The sequence below is a fragment of the Mauremys mutica genome, chromosome 7, assembly GCF_020497125.1.
Source record: "Mauremys mutica isolate MM-2020 ecotype Southern chromosome 7, ASM2049712v1, whole genome shotgun sequence".
NCBI classification, from domain to species: domain Eukaryota; kingdom Metazoa; phylum Chordata; order Testudines; family Geoemydidae; genus Mauremys; species Mauremys mutica.
In genome coordinates, this window is record NC_059078.1 from 49,900,002 (window position 1) to 49,909,971 (window position 9,970).

The 9,970-nt window shown below is 59.9% G+C and overlaps 1 protein-coding gene across 2 annotated transcripts in view; it reads right to left on the minus strand.

Annotated features, from left to right (window-relative positions):
* The window catches only part of SEMA3B (semaphorin 3B), a 43,030-nt gene extending 33,433 nt beyond the window's left edge, over positions 1-9,597 (minus strand). The window contains exon 1 of one of the 2 annotated variants that reach the window (XM_045024004.1): positions 9,413-9,597. The gene's annotated coding sequence lies outside the window, so the exon portion shown is untranslated. Of the gene's footprint in view, positions 1-2,917; positions 3,161-9,412 lie in introns of those variants that run through there. The other variant, XM_045024003.1, reaches the window with a different exon arrangement.
* Positions 9,598-9,970: the final 373 nt, after the last annotated feature.

A 9,970-nucleotide genomic window follows, 5' to 3' on the forward strand; every position in this document is an offset into this window, starting at 1 on the left:
GCTTTCCCAGGACCCCCCCTGGGCGGACTCGCTGTGGGAAGCGCATGGAGGGGCAGAGGATGCTGAATGCTCCAAGGTCAGACCCAGGGAAGTGGAAGCTGTGTGAGCTGCTTTCTCTGAAGACAGTCTGCTCCTGACTGGCTTTGTGGAGAGCAGTTCCAAAGCATTGTCCGGGGACTCCCTGATAACTGGTCCTTAGCCAGGAAGGGAAGGCTCAGGGCATGCTGCCAGCTTCTCACCCCATGCCCAGCTGTGTCCTTAGTCACAGGAGTCAACAGCTTCTCAGCATGCCATGTGTGGGTGGGCGGGTGACTAAACTGCCCCTAGATGATAGAATCACTGCCCATTCCCAAAGAAACCCTGCTGCAAGATCTGTGAGCACTCATTAGCCCTCCGCCAAGACTAACGGCCTATCGCAGTCATTAAAAAAATCCCGTGATCCTGTAAGTGCTAATCCCAGTGTCCCGGTCAAACCACATTCCAGTTCTGCCTCCTTGGTGGGGAAGATTTTCTTCACTCCCTTCCCCCATGAAAAAAAAAAAACCACTTGCCCCCTCCCCATTGAGTAGTGCTGTTCCACATTTTGATGGTAGGTGGGTCTGTAGGGGGATAGAGAAATAGAAGGGTACGTATAGGGATGGACAGATGGATGAAAGTGTGTGTGTGTACAGGGATGGATGGGTGTGTGTGTACGGGTGTGTGTGTGTGTGTGTGTGTGTGTGTGTGTAGGGGGATGGATGGATGGGTGTGTGTGGGGGGGTGGATGAATGGGTGGATGGATGGATGGATGTGTGGGTGTGTATGGGGATGGATGGCTGTGTGTGGGTGTGTGTGTTTGGGGATGGATGGATGGGTGGATGAGGGTGTATGTATGGGGATGGACTTTGATATAATTCCCTAGAGAAATGGAAGGTCTCGTTACTGATTGACCAGAATAACACGCATTCCATCGAGCAGGTAACGCCTGTGTGGGCACCACAGCAATGCAGAGTGCAGAATAAACCAGCTAGGTGACACTTGTTCTCCCATGAGAACTGAGGAGTGAGGCGTCACACACACCTCCCATTCCAGTCGCAGGTTTCCTGGAGGGTGGTGGGACACCCCCGAGACATTGCTCCTTTCCGAGACAGTGCTGTTCCCACAGGATGCGCTCCCTGCTCCCCACTGGCCAAAGGACGCACGCTGTCCCTTTAAAGCAAACTACGGCGAGGCTGTGGCTGGCTGGCGGGGCTCGGGCCGGTGCCAGCCTGCGAACTGCTGTACACTTGAAAGGCTGTAAAAGTGTTTTACGGGATCGGGTGACAGGCAAAACAGAAGTCAGCTGGGAAGGCTATAGTCCTGCCCCCTCACCCCAGAGCCCACACGAGCTGCTGGTTGTCAAGGCCAGCACTGGGTGCAACTGTGAACCCAGCATGCTTAAAAACGCCCCCGTCTGGGCCTGGGACAGACCCCTCGATGAGCATCCTGCAGTGGGGGAAGCAGGAGGAAGGGAATCAAGGCCAGCAAGGCAATACATGGCGTTGCTGGATGGGAGGTTGGAGACTGTGGGCGATGGCGTGGTGGGGGGCAACCATCCTCCCCTGCAGGTGCCCTGGCTCTACCCTACAAGCCTCGCCCACTATCTAGCCCCCACCCCCACAGCATTCCCCCTCCTGCTCTGCCCCTGCAGCCCCCTCCTCCGCCCCTACTCTGCACTAGCATGGCTCCCAGCCCCAAACGCCTCAGGACCAGCCATCTGTGCCTTCCCCAGGGGCCTGTCACCAGATGAGGGGAGGAGAAAGATGGGACAGGGGGACACTGTAGACAGCGGGGGGGGGTTGCAGGGAGTTAAGCTACTCTCCCCTCCACCTCCCCCCCCACACCTGCTCAGACCCTAGATCTGCCGGAATCAGCCGCTGGGGACCCAGTTATCTTGCCCAAACAGCCTTTTCCACACTGGACACGCCAGATCACTGCTGGGAGCAGGCAGGCGGTGCTGGGGCCCTCTGTTCCCTCCAGCCCCCTCACCGTCCCAGCTCCTCAGTACTACAGCACTGTCAGAGAGAGGGGTGGCACTGAGATGGGGGAGCAAGCAACAAGCAGAGCCTGTATCTATCACAGAGCTCACCCCTGGGCCTGTCTCCGTCCCATCCCCCCCAAGCCTGGCTCGGGAGCTGCCTAGGGAAGTGCTGACGCTGGGAAAGCCAGTCACTCTCCTGAGACTTAACTGCATTGCACAGCCCCGAAGGCCGGAGCACCTGGCTCTGACATCTCTGTCTCAGCCCCCAGGAGGGCCTGGTAGCCCCAGTCTGACCCTGGATTCTGTGCCCCTGCCTGTACACACACCCCATCCAGCCAACAGGCACTCAACTCAACGTGCTGTACATGGGGCACTTGCATTGCGCAGCCAGGGAAACAGACATGGAGTGGGGCAGTGACTGCCCAGGCTCACACAGGAAGCAGGACAGAGCTTGGAATTCAAACCAGGTCTCCTCAGTCCCTATCCCCTGCGCCCACACCGCCTCCAAGAGCCAGGAATAGAACCCAGGAGTCCTGACATCCAGCCCCACCCCCCTCTAACCACTGCACCACACAGCCTCGCCATCGCTTCCCGCAGCATCCGCACATGGTCCCTCTGTATCCCGCAGGATCCCTCCGTCCGCTGCTCCCCGCGCCCCTCACCGTGGCGTCCACCGCCCCACAGGAGTAGGAAACCAGCGGCTCTGGGGAAAGGCTCCGTCCGCAGCACCTGCTCCGAGCGCTGCCTCTGCGCCAGGGCTGGCCGGCCGGGACCCATCGTCCGCCTAGGGGACCCCAAGAGGGCTGCAGCAGAGGGAAGAGGACGCCCGGCTCGGCCAGGCTGCGCCTCCCGCCTGTGGCCGCCTCCCGGGCAGGCAGCGCTGCAAAGCCCGCGTGGACGGGGAAGGAGGAGACCAACCTGACTCGCCGCGGGCCCCCGGGGGCCCGAACTCAGGGCAGCAGGGGCGGGCTCCGGCTCGGGGCGCTGGAAGGAGCCGGCAGGACGCAGCTGGAGTCCCCGGCGGCCGTGCGCTCGGCACCGCGCGGCGCCTCTCCTCGGACCCGGCCTGCGCCTCCGCGGCGACTGCTGCTGCTGGCTCCAACCCCGGGGACCGGCGGGGCCAAGGGGAGGGGAGCGCCCAGCGCAGCCACAGGCAGGGCGGCTCCCTCCCGGCGCTTAAAGGGGGCGCTGCCCGGCCCGCAGGCTGCAGGGGCGGAGGGGGAAACGCTCCCTGGGCAGTGGACTGAGAACCGGAGCTGTAAAGTTAGGGAGTGCGCACCTCCCTGCTCTCTCAGGGCACCCCTAGCGCCCCCTCCTGCTGTACCCCACTGCACCCCTCATCGTACCCTCATAGCACCCCCTGCAGCCCCTAGTGCCCCCTCCTTCTGTAACCCATTACACCCCCTGCTCCCCCCAGCGCTCCCTCCTGCTGTACCCCATTGCACCCCCACACCCCTCATAGTACCCTCAGCGCACCTCATCATACCCCCTCCTGCACCCCCAGGGCACCCTCAGCATACCCCAGAGCCCTCATCGTACCCTCAGGGAACCCTCCAGTGCACCACACATCTCTTGTACCCCCACAGAACCCCCCAGTGCACCCCTCCTCCTGCACCCCAGCACACCTTCACACTCCTCAGCAACCCCCAGCACACACCTCTGTATCCCCAGTGCACCCCCACACCCTCATCGACCCCCAGCGCACCCCCAAGGCACCCCCTAGTGCACACCTCCTCCTGCACCACCACACCCCACATTGTACCCCCAGCGCACTCCTGACACCCCTCCTCCTGCACCTGCAGAGCACCTCCTGTCCTCATACACACATCCAGCATGCACACACAGCTCCTCATCATACACATCCACACACCATACACCCCAACACCTCCTTGCACCCTCATCGTGCACCCCCAAGACCTATCCACCTCAAACATAGCCCTCCCCCACACACATCCCCAGCATGCAGCTCCTCCCAGACACACATCCCGCACACCCCTGCTACACTCCATCCCACACAACCCCCCCATCTGTCCCCCCACCCCCATGCACAGCCATGCTCCCACCAGCAGGGCCCCTCACACACCAAGGCCCTGACCCCTGCATTTGCTCCTGCCCTTATCCTGGGAAGCGAGAGGAGTGGGAAAGGAGCTCAGGGCCCATTTGCCACCCCATGGGCTGCGAGTGGCTCACTTCTTGGCTCTGGGAAGCACCTGGCCACTGCAACCAGCATTTTGCCCAAGGCGGGAGCTGACCCTCCCCCACCCTGCCTGCCACAGCATCCTGCAGAACAGGTTGTTTGCTGGTGCCCCAGGGGCTGGCAGCCGCCCCTCTGCACAGCCATGACTGCCCACAGAGCCACCACGGCCCAGCCCCCTCCTTGGCCAAGCCCCATGGCTGTGCCTGGGGCTCCCTGTGTGATCCTTGGGGGAGAGAAAGGGGGTGACAGGCAAAGAGAGGGGCCCACTCTTGTCTCCTCCCATGAACTTCAGAGCGGTGGCCAGAGAGTCCCTGGAGCATGGCCAGGCCCCTGGGTTGCGCGCCACCTTCGCCCTGAGTCCTCGCCTGCCCCAGATCTTCCGGGATGTGTGTGGGCCGAAATGGCTCTGGCAGGCCTGCAGCTGCGGGACGGAGCCATCCAAGTGCGGTGACCTTGAGCACATCTCTGTTCCCCACGCACGCCTTGGCCTCTTCCCACCCCTCTTCCTGCCTGCACCCTCCTTCAGACTGATGGGGGGCCGCCCTGGAGCCACTACGTCTGGCCATCCAGGGCAGGGACAGGACACCTTTTCCCAGTGCTTAATTTGTGCCAAGCCTGAGCCCCAGCACCTCTGGGCCTGGCAGGTCAGAGCCCCGGCATTCCCAAGCCTGGTAGGTCAGAGCCCCGGCGCCTCAGGGCCTGGCAGTTCAGAGCCCCGGCGCCTCAGGGCCTGGCAGTTCAGAGCCCCGGCTCCTCAGGGCCTGGCAGGTCAGAGCCCCGACGCCTCTGGGCCTGGCAGGTCAGAGCCCCGGCATCCCCGAGCCTGGCAGGTCACAGCCCTGGTGCCTCTGGGCCTGCCAGGTCAGAGCCCCGGCATTCCCAAGCCTGGTAGGTCAGAGCCCCGGCGCCTCAGGGCCTGGCAGTTCAGAGCCCCGGCGCCTCAGGGCCTGGCAGTTCAGAGCCCCGGCACCTCTGGGCCTGACAGGTCAGAGCTCCGGCACCTCAGGGCCTGCCAGGTCAGAGCCCCAGCGCCTCTGGGCCTGGCAGGTCAGAGCCCCGGCATCCCCGAGCCTGGCAGGTCACAGCCCCAGCGCCCCTGGCCTTATGTTAGTTATGAACGTAAAAAAATTGCTTGAGCCCCAGCCCCTACTTCATTACAAATTAAATTCTGCCCTTTCCCCATCACACCCCCCTGCACAGCCACTCAGGGAACGCCTCCTTCAGTCCTGGTCCCCTCCACTGCGGCTCCCATGTGGGGTAGGCACAGGCCTGACTCGGATTAAAACGCTCAAACTCTGGCTTTGATCTAGGGCCAGACATTGTGCCCTATGTGTGGGGGTGGGGGGGGGAACAGAGACCAGACACCCCCATCTTTGGAGAAGCTGCAGATCTGGGCTTCACAGGCAGATGCCGCGAGAGCGTCTTGGTGGGTTTCTGTTTCCCTTCCTCTCCGAGACACGACTTTTCCCCAGGCTGCGGGGCGCTGGCCTTTGGGGCTGTTGTTCCATGGGTTCACCCATGGGGGGCACTGGGAATTCAGCAGCTAGGTGGGAATTTGTTGAGTGGCGGGGCTGAGTGTATGGGGGTGGGGGCTCAGGTCCATACAATCCATCTGCTGCACAGAATTAGTGTAGTCTCAGCCCAGGCCAGGCTGTGCAGACGGGGCTGCTGGCAGGACTCAGGGGCATCAGCAGAGCTGGGCAAAAGCCCAGGATGGGAATAGGCTGACGCAGTGAGGATATTTTCCCTGGAGATTGGCCTCTCAGCTCATGGACACTCCTTGCTGCCTGTAGGATTACCTGCAATGCCAGTGCCTGTATGGCTGTGCCCAACACCGTGCACCCAATGCTGGGGCACAGCAGCTGTCCACCTCCATCCCTGAGTCTTCAGGCAAGGAGCCCAAGGAGCTCGGTGCCTCCTGATTGCTCTCCCGGGCCAAAGAAGGAAGGCGGGAGAAGCCCTCTAGTGACGCCAGAGGATAGAGATCATCCTGCTGAGCTGGGAGGATGCTCTATGGCTCTCCACCCCGCCTGCAGGTGCAGATATAACGGGGGGCAAATGGTCCCTGTTTGTTGGGAGACCACCAGGAGCTCGGTCCCATTTCCTCTGGTTGGCTCCTGCAAGGGCTGGTTTGGAGAGTGGGGATTGAACCTGGAACCTCCAGTCACTGCAACATGAGCTGGCAAGTTAAGGCCCCCAGCGAGCACCTATATACCCAGTGGGGTACGTATGCAGCAGAACCAGCGTGCGCAAAGGCGACATAGAATGCATGGAGGAGCCTGCTCAGGCACAATGATTTCATGGGGGGGGGGTCACAGATCTCACGGACCAAGGCATTGTCCATTGGCTTAGAGGTAGATGATGGAATCTGTCAGCCTCCTCCTTGCTCAGCTGTGGCCCAGCTGCCTGGCTTTGGCCCAGCCAAAGGAAAACAAAATTCTTTTGATGCTTCTAATTTTCCACCCGGCGCTGCCAAGAATAGCAAGTGCCGTGCAGTGGATGGTGCTGCGCACTTCCCACCTTTCTGCATGGCCTGCGGCCAGCTGGGGGCTGCCGGGTCACATCAATACCTCTGCACTCACCCCTTGGCCACTGGCATTGCCACGCTGGCGCTGCGCTGCAAGGGAAACACGGGCTCGGAGATGGGAAAACAATGAATGGGGGGCAGGGTGGAAGCAGCTGTGTAGGCAGATCTGACCTCTCTGGATTGGGGCAGTTCCTTGTATGCTCAGGAAGGAGCTAGCAAAGATGGGGAGTGGGGTTCAAATCTAAGCCCTGCTCAGCAGTCACCATGAAGTCATTGCAACATGCCAACTTCCAGAGGCCTGGGTGACCCGAGTCGGGAGTCCTGGTCCATCCTTTCCCAGGCCACTGGTCCCCTTCCACCCACGGAGGGGTCCTCCCAGGCCAGCCGGGCGGGAGGAGCTCATGGTGTCCTCGCGCTCAAGGGGTATGTAGCAGGCTCCATCTCCAGGGCTGCCAGACCTGGCGCCGGCCCAGAGCTCACTAAGAACCAAGTGATGGGATGATGGCAGTGCCTATGCCCATGCTGCTCCTGGCATGGCATCTACTTGCCCCACTGTTGCTCCCAGAATGACACCAGCCATGGTGCTACCTGCCAGCTAGTCAGGCCATTTAGGTTGCCCAGGAGCCAGGAAAGCTATCTGATGCCCAGGGAATTGGGTAATCAGGGGGAGGTGGTGTAGCTGTGGGGTAGGGGAAGGGCAGAGGGGAGCCCCTGCTGAACCGTCCCATTGCCTGGAGCCCCATGTTCCCAGCCTGCCCTAGCAGAGGGAAGGGTCGGGTGGGAGCTGCCCCATATCTGCCTGCTGAGCGCTGGGGTCCTGTTGTTCAGAGCGAGGTGTAAACACTTCCCGGTGGGAGCAGTGAGCATTGGCTGAGCTGTGTTTTGGCTGCTGGCTGGCATGTCCCCAGATGAAGGTCTCAGCCCGTCGCAGAGGCTCCTCTGGGGAGAGGCCAAGGCCAGCACTGAGCAAACACATCGCTTGGATTTCTCCCTAGCACTCGCAAAGGTCCATCAGCCTCATGCCCAAGGCTGGTTCCTCATGGCACCTCCTCCACAGGCCAGCACAGTCCCCCTGGGGACCCCACAGCATGACCAACCCCCCATTAGAGAGAGCTATGCATTGCACATCGTCCCACCATCCCCTCACCCCCAGTCATAACCCCGCGTCTCAACAGCCCTTCTCCCACCTTCCAAAACAGCCCGGGATCTGCCTTCCTCCCTCAGCCACCTTCTGCATAGTAACTACCCCCCAAATAGCCCGACTGCAACTGGCAGCGCCCCGTCCGGGTTTGTACAGCTCCACGCACAATGGGATTCCAGAGCTCCTCAGTGCTATAGCAATTCCAGTGGTCTGTGATGGGATGTTAGATGGGATGGGATCTGAGTTACTACAGGGAATTCTTTCCTGGGTGCTGGCTGGTGAGTCTTGCCCACATGCTCAGGGTTTAACTGATCGCCATATTTGGGGTCGGGAAGGAATTTTCCTCCAGGGCAGATTGGCAGAGGCCCTGGAGGTTTTTCGCCTTCCTCTGCAGCATGGGGCACGGGTCACTTGCTGGAGGATTCTCTGCAGCTTGAGGTCTTCAAACCACAATTTGGGGACTTCAATAACTCAGACATAGGTTAGGGGTTTGTTATAGAAGTGGATGGGTGAGATTCTGTGGCCTGCATTGTGCAGGAGGTCAGACTAGATGATCATGATGGTCCCTTCTGACCTTAAAGTCTATGAGTCTATGAGTCTATAATACAAGCTAATAACTCGACCAGGGCCTCATTGTGCCAGTCCCCGGCCCAAAGAGCTCTCCACCTAGCTAGACAAGACAAAACCAGCATGGAAGAAAGGCGGTGTCTCTTTATCTCCCCCCCGTCGCCCCACACATCCACAGGCTGTCATGCATCCCACCGCCTCCAGGGGGCAAAAGACTCCGGAAAGCGTGACCAAATGCGCCACCAAAAGTCCCACCAGGTTGTGGAAATTTTGCATCTGAATTGAGAAACTAAGGAAAAGAACAGCCTGGGCTTTGCAACTGTCCTTGCACCAAAAAAAATAAAATCTCAGGGCCCAGCGTGAGCCACGTGGGAAAGAAAGAAAGAGAAAGTTCATTAGATCTGGGCAAAAATTCTCCAGCCAAACTTTTTGACACAACATTTTTTTTTGCAAAGCCAGAAATTTTCACAAAAATTGTTAATTTTTGTCAAATCTTCCACGTTGTCTCCCTCCCCCTGCAAACTGCAGCTGTTTGAGGTTGTAGCAATTGAAGCTCAGTTGGGGGTTTCCAGGTTTTCAACAAAAACTTGAAACATTTCTAAAATATTTTAAAAAGAAAATGACCAAAAAACCTCCAAAGTGTTTCAGATGATTTTTTGTTTTTTTCTGGCAGGGAAACAATCCTCATTTCCCCACCGGTTCTGCTAGCCCTGGCCTGACTCGGGGAGCTGGCGGTCTATAAGTGAGGGAGGTGCTCTGGCATCAGGGGGCTTTAAGAGAGGGGAGATTACAGGCCACGCCAGTGGTTTTTACCACCCATAACACCACAAGAAAGCCACCATGTGCCTCATTAGCTGTTGGTACCAGCTGTGCCCACTGCCCACCGGATATGTGACTGAGGTGCCCGGACGTGCTCACCCTGCCCCTCTGTGATCTGGCCCTGAGAGCTGCCTGCTTTGCTCAGCAGAGAACCGTCCGTACCTCACGAGTGAAAGTCCACAGCCGTATCACCGCAGCATTTCCGGATGGCTGGGCGGGGAAGTCCGGGAGTCGATCAGGGAGTAGGGTTGGTGTGCGTCTGCCAGGCACGGCAGTGGGCACTGACAGGGGATATGGGGGACGTGCCAGCAGCGCTGCCCATGGCTGGCTGCCTGTGCCAGATGGCCGGGACACCCAGGTGGCTCTGCAGGGGAAGGACGTTATCGCTTCTCCTCGCCCACGCCCTCCCGCCCTGGCTTGTTTGTTTAAACAAGGAGTTCCCAGGGTGTGTGCGGACACATAACTCTTTCACTGCTGGCCCAGCGGGGAGCATGCTGGACCCACCCAGGACCCAGGCCCAGCCCCATTCTGATTGGGGACATGCCCACTGCAGGCCCTTCTGCCACTACTCAGCCTGGGCAAAGGTGTTGGGAGACCCCTGGTGGTGACAACAGGCAGCCCAGGCTGCGAGCAGGAGAGCCCAGGAGAACCACAGCTTTTTCTGTCCAGCAGCTGCTGCGAAGAACCTGCATGATCAGTGTCTTCTCCTCGGTGCCCTGT